Source organism: Stegostoma tigrinum, unplaced genomic scaffold, assembly GCF_030684315.1.
Source record: "Stegostoma tigrinum isolate sSteTig4 unplaced genomic scaffold, sSteTig4.hap1 scaffold_98, whole genome shotgun sequence".
In the NCBI taxonomy this organism is placed as follows: domain Eukaryota; kingdom Metazoa; phylum Chordata; class Chondrichthyes; order Orectolobiformes; family Stegostomatidae; genus Stegostoma; species Stegostoma tigrinum.
In genome coordinates, this window is record NW_026728821.1 from 171,692 (window position 1) to 178,165 (window position 6,474).

Here is a 6,474-nt window from a genome sequence, read left to right on the forward strand (position 1 = left end):
CCTGCCTGACTCCAGATCTGATGGGAAGACTGTCCGATTCCCACCCGTTGATCGAGACTGCGCTAATGATGTTGGTGTAGAGCAGTCGGATCCAATTGCGGATGCCCTTTCCAAACCCCAATTTGGAAAGGATGTCCCTCATGTAAGCATGGGAGACCGTGTCGAGGGCCTTCTCCTGGTCCAGGCTAACGAGGCTGGTGCCCACCCGCCTGTCCTGCACGTAGGCGATCGTATCCCTGATGAGCGCGAGGCTCTCAGCTATCTTCCTGCCCGGCACAGCACAGGTTTGGTCAGGGTGAATCACCGACTCCAGGACAGACCTGACCCGGTTGACTATGACCTTGGCCAGGATTTTGTAGCCCACGTACAATAGTGAAATGGGACGCCAATTCTTAACTTCTTCCCTCTCCCCCTTCTTCTTGTAAATGAGGGTGATGATGCCCTTCCTCATGGACTTGCACATTTCCCCTGCCCGAAGTGCACGATCGCACACCTCCAGCAGGCCCTGGCTGACCAGGTCCCACAGAGCGGAATACAGCTCAACCAGTCTTATCCCGTCGCTCCCAGGATTGTTATTCCTCTCAAAGGACTTGAGGGCTCTGGTCAGCTCGTCCAGGGATATCAGCCGATCCAGCCACTCCCTTGTGCCGTCGTCTAAGACCTCCGTGATAGATGACAGGAATTACTCGGAGGCCGTGCTGTCCGTGGGTTTCGCGGTGTACAGTCTGGCATAGAAGGATCTGCCGATCCTCAAAATGTCAGGCCGAGACGACGTCACCGAGCCGTCGTCCTCCTTCAGCCAGCTAAGCACAGACCTCTCTTTGCGCACCTTCTGAAAGAAGAAACGCGAGCGTGTCTTGTCGTGCTCCACAGAGTGGACCCTGGACCAGAAGATTATCCTGGAGGCCTCCACGACGAAGAGGGAGACTTGCTGGCCACTCACCTCACGGAGGTCCTCCGTGACATCGACCCCATCGACTGCAGAAGGGGCAGGTTCTGCATCCTTTTCTGGAGTAGCGATAGCTTTCCCTGCCTCTCTCTCGCCTTCCGAACACCCTTGAAGACAAAAAACCCCTTGATGTTCTCCTTCACCATCTCCCAATAGTCGCCCAGAGACTCAAAGAGGCGTTTCACGGTTCTCCAGCCAGCATACTCCCTCTTGAGCTCCTCGATGTTCTCTGTGGTCAACAGAGTTGTGTTGAGCTTCCACGTCACCTTGCTGGCCTGCTGGTCGTCCTGTAAGTGACAGTTGGCCAGCAGGAGGCAGTGGTCAGAGAAGAATACTGGCTCGACGCTGGTGGACCTGACTGAGAACACCTGCGACACAAACAGGAAGTCTATCCTTGAGCTGACAGACCCGTCTGGCCGTGACCAGGTGTGTCTCCAATTCACTCCATCTGCAGGGATGCAGAAGACGTCGAGCAACATGGCGTCCTTCACTGTGACGATCGAGAATCTGGACGTGACTCCCAGCTGACTCCCCCCACCTGCTGTCCCCACGCCGGATCTTCCATCTGCATCAATGATGCAGTTGAAGTCTCCACATAGGATGACCGGTGTGGACGTCGCCAGCAGAGGTGGAAGGCACTGCAGGACGGCCAACTGCTCACTCCGTACCGCTGGGGCATACATGTTGATCAGCCTCAGGGAATCGTTCCTGTAGGTGACATCAGCCACTAGGAGGCGCCCCCCACCACCTCCCTGAACTTGAGAGATGGTGAAGTTGTGCCCCCGCAGCAGAATAGCCAGGCCCGAGGAGCGACAGTCGTTACCCCACAACCAGATCGAAGGCCCACAGGCCCAGGCTCCCGACCGTTTCCCATACCTGCTGAGGTGCGGTATCCCGCACTCCTGCAGAAACAGGAGGTCTGTCTTGACGGTGGTTAGGTAGGCCAACGTGGACGCACATCTTGCTGTGGACTTGACCCTGTGCACATTAACACTCGCAACTCATACCCCCATTGTGGGCAAGGACCACAGTACCCTCCCCGAGTCCAAGGTCCAGTCCCTCCTTCTGTCCTTTCATGCCCATTGCCCAGGCGAACTGCTGGATGCTCTCTGGGCTCAGGAAACCATCCGTGCTGCCTTCCGGGTCGTGTCCCACCATCGGGGGTACGGAGGCAGGAGGGTCCGGCTATGGGTCAGACTGGGGACACACTGTTCCCTGCTTCCCTTCTGATGGTTCCAGAGGGCCCTCCAGGGACCCAGTGGCGCGTGGCTGGGTGTCGGAGGGAGCCTCAGGATGTCTCCCATCCCCTGGAAGCCGGGTGCTGCTTTCCTTCTCGCTGGAAATCTTCACCTTCTGCTTTGGGCGGACCTCCTCTGAATCCCCCTCGTCAGAGGAGCTCTTATAGCACCCCCGTAGCTGCCTCTTCCCGCCTGATGGTTGCGGTGCTGGGGCCCGCCTTCCTCCTTGCCTTCCAGACTGTCGTCCACTCCCATGGGTCACCTGTCGCCTCCTCCATCGACTCCGGGTTGTTGGCGGGGGAGTGCAGAGCCTGCAGGGGCGCTTTGCTGGCCTCAGGTCCATCCTGCGGGGCTTGTCCCTCCTGCACGACCTGGCCCTCCTGCACACTAGGGGGTCCTTGCAGGGGCCTGGTGCCTTCCTCTCCTCCAGGGGGCTGGCCCGCATTGCCCCTGCCGGCGACCTGGGCGTAGGTGGTCCCCCGGCACGGGCATGCCCGACAAATGTTGCAGCTTTTTTTCTTTTGGGCAATCCTTTGCGAGGTGTCCCTCCTCCCTGCAGTTCCTGCAGATGGTGGCTTTGCAGTCGACCGCCACGTGACCTGACCTACCACAGGCATGGCAGACTTTTGGTTGCCCTGCGTAGGTCAAGTAGCCCCTGCTCCCGCTGATTGTGAATCTGGAGGGTGGGTGTATGATGTTCCCATCCGCGTCCGTCCTCAGCGTCACCCTGACCTGTCTTTTCTGGTCCAGATCTGGAAGGGTCCGTTATGTTGGTTAGGTCCCCTTCCACCTTCACATACCTTCCAAGGAATGTCAGAACATCAACTGCTGGCACATGCGGGTTGTCCATGTGTGCAGTCACCATACGGCTCCTCTGCACTGGCATCACGAACAGCGGGACGGCTGTCAGTACAGAGAGGGGGCCCTCACCACTTTTCTCCTTGAAAACCTGCAGGAAGCGCTCGCAAAGCTTAGCACTCCTGAATGTTACATCAAAGAATTCTCCCCCGGGGATATCCTGCACTCAGTAAATGTCCGTGGCAGAAAACCCACAACAGTCCAACAGGACCGTCTTCACAAAGAAGGTCCGGTCCACAGGTGCACCTTCATCCACTTTCTCCACAGAAACTCACAGTGTTCCGGACCCCCTGACCCGGGACACGAGCCCTCGCCACAGCCATTGTCGCAGGTCAGCTGCCCGTCATTGTCTGCATCAGCTGTCCATACGAGCATCTTCACCAATCCCACCCGCTGTGCTCTTCCTTCTGCCCTGTAAATCTCTCATCATGCAAATCTCTCCTGAGGGCCACGAATGATTCTATTTCCAGTGCCTTCTCAGGCAGTGCATGGCTGGCAGGAACCACTCGCTGAACATGGTGGGTCTACTTCCCTCAATAAATATGACTCTTCAGTACAAAAAAGACGATTCACCACCCCCTCCCTCCAAACCCATCCCACCCCATCTGTTTCTTTGGAATGTGTAACTGCCTGCAGTGTCAATGTGCCTGCAGTTGCTAAAAGGGTCTGATTTTGTGCTGTTCTATTCTGTGCACTAAACAAACTGAACTGTTTGCAAAGCAATAAATGCCTGCCTCTTCCCAAATCGAATCAAAGCAAATACTTGAAACAAATTCCAGTTCTGATCAACTTATATCCCTGTCAGGAAGTACTGGGTCACAATTATAAACAGAATTTCTTAGACTAATCCATCTGACCAGCAACATATGAACTCTGGTCCCCAAACCACTCCAACATCCGGAACATCACTCCCCTCCCTTCATGGAAATGAACAGCGTGATGGTGGATATTAAGTTCAGTACATTGAGTAAGTCACAAATGGTTTGGCTTCGACTCTAAACATTCCAATTACAATCTGCTAATTTAGAATTGCAAATTAACATCCAAGAGCTGCAGAGATATAAAGGATGGAAACAGACTGAATGCCGCAACTTGTCTATTTGAACCAGATATCCTAAATTATTTTAGTCCCATTTCCCACCATTGGGCCCGTATCCCTCTGTCCCCTTCCTATTCATTTGCCAATCCTGATGCTGTTTAAGAGCTGGGATTGTACCACCTCCTCCATACATGCAGCATTCTCTACATGTAAAACTGTCCCTCCGGTCCCTTCTAAATCTTTCACATCTCAACTTAAACCCATGCTGTCAGGTTTGGATTCCTTTCCCTGAGGGAAAGGTATTGCCAATTCACCCCATCCAAGCCCCTTGTGATTTTATAAGCCTCTGTAAGGTCACGCCTCAGCCTATGACGTTCCAATGAATCAGCCCCAGCCTATTCAGCCTCCTCTCCCTGTAGCTCAAACCATTCATTCCAAGCACCATCCTTGTAAATCTTTTTTTTCTGAAACCTTTCAGTTCAACAACTTTCCTCTAGCAGGGATATTTTAACTGAGTGCAATATTCTAAAAGTGGCAATGTTCTGTACATCTGCATCATAACGCCCAAACTCCGATAGACAATGCATTGATCAATAAAAACAAGCATGCCAAATGCCTTCTTGACCACCCTGTCTAACTGTGGCTCCACTTTCAAGGAACTATGCATCTGCACCCCAATGTCTCTGTTTGGTGACCCTCCACAAAGTCCGACCATTAACCTGTAAATCATGCCCTAGTTTGCCTTACGAATTCACAACACCTCACATTTATCTAAACTAAACTCTATCTGCCACTACTCGGCCCATTGGCCCATCTGATCAAGGTCCCATTGTACTCTGAGAAAACATTCCTCACTCTCCACAACAACATGAATTTTGGGGCCATCTGCAAACTTCCTAACCATCCCTCCCATGCTTCCATTTAAATCATTTATATAAAGTTATGGATAAGCAGTGTCCCAGCACTGATTCTTGTGACACACCACAGGTCACAGGTCTCCAGTCCGCCATCACTGTGCCTCCTGCCTTCAAGCCAGTCTTGGGTCCAAACCACTGGCTTCCACTGCATTCCATGTGATCTAACCAGTCGACCATGAGGAACCTTTTCAAACACCTTTCTGAAGTGCATCCAAACAATGTTTACCCTCTCTGCCTTCATCAACCTTCGTTGTCACCTCTGCAAAATCCTCAAGTTAGTGGGACTTGATTTACATCACATCAGCACCAGAGTCAGATAACTGGGAACAGCACGTGAAGCAAAATGTGTACATGAGATAACAAAGTGTTGAGCTGGATGAACACAGCAGGCCAAACAGCCCACAGCCAGCAGCCCCAGAGGACAGCCACGCTGACCCTTGCCAAATTTTCACCATCCCCCAGACCTCCCACTGACTGAGGTCAAACGGTTAGTCCCCAATAAGGGGCTCACCTTTGTCCCCATTCACCCACACATCTACGAATGGCAGTCACGTTAGGGCATCGAGCAGTTTTGTTTTTTTTTGCCACCTTTGCCTCTCCAGCTATCTTCTCCTCTATCCAAGATAATAAAGTGGGAAGCTGGAAGAACAAAGCAGGCCAAGCAGTATCTCAGGAGCACAAAAGCTGACGTTTCGGGCCTAGACCCTTCATCAGACAGGGGGATGGGGTGAGGGTTCTGGAATAAATAGGGAGGGGGGGGAGGTGGACCGAAGATGGAAAGAAAAGAAGATAGGTGGAGAGGAGAGTATAGGTGGGGAGGTAGGGAGGGGATAGGTCAGTCCAGGGAAGATGGACAGGTCAAGGAGGTGGGATAAGGTGAGTGGGTAGGAGATGGGGGTGCGGCTTGGGGTGGGAGGAAGGGATGGGTGAGAGGAAGAACAGTTTAGGGAGGCAGAGACAGGCTGGGCTGGTTTTGGGATGCAGTGGGGGAAGGGGAGATTTTGAAGCTGGTGAAGTCCACATTGATACCATTGGGCTGCAGGGTTCCCAAGCAGATTATGAGTTGCTGTTCCTGCAACCTTCAGGTGGCATCATTGTGGCAGAGCAGGAGGTCCATGGATATGTCATCTAAAGAATGGGAGGGGGAGTTGAAATGGTTTGCGACTGAGAGGTGCAGTTGTTTATTGCGAACCGAGCGGAGGTGTTCTGCAAAGAAGCCCCCAAGCCTCCGCTTGGTTTCCCCAATGTAGAGGAAGCCACACCGGGTACAGTGGATGCAGTATACCACATTGGCAGAGGTGCAGGTGAACTTCTGCTTAATATGGAATGTCATCTTGGGGCCTGAGATAGGGGTGAGGGATGAGGTGTAGGGGAAAGTGTAGCACTTCCTGCGGTTGCAGGGGAAGGTGCCGGGTGTGGTGGGGTTGGAGGGCAGTGTGGAGCGAGCAAGGGAGTCACGGAGTGAGTGGTCTC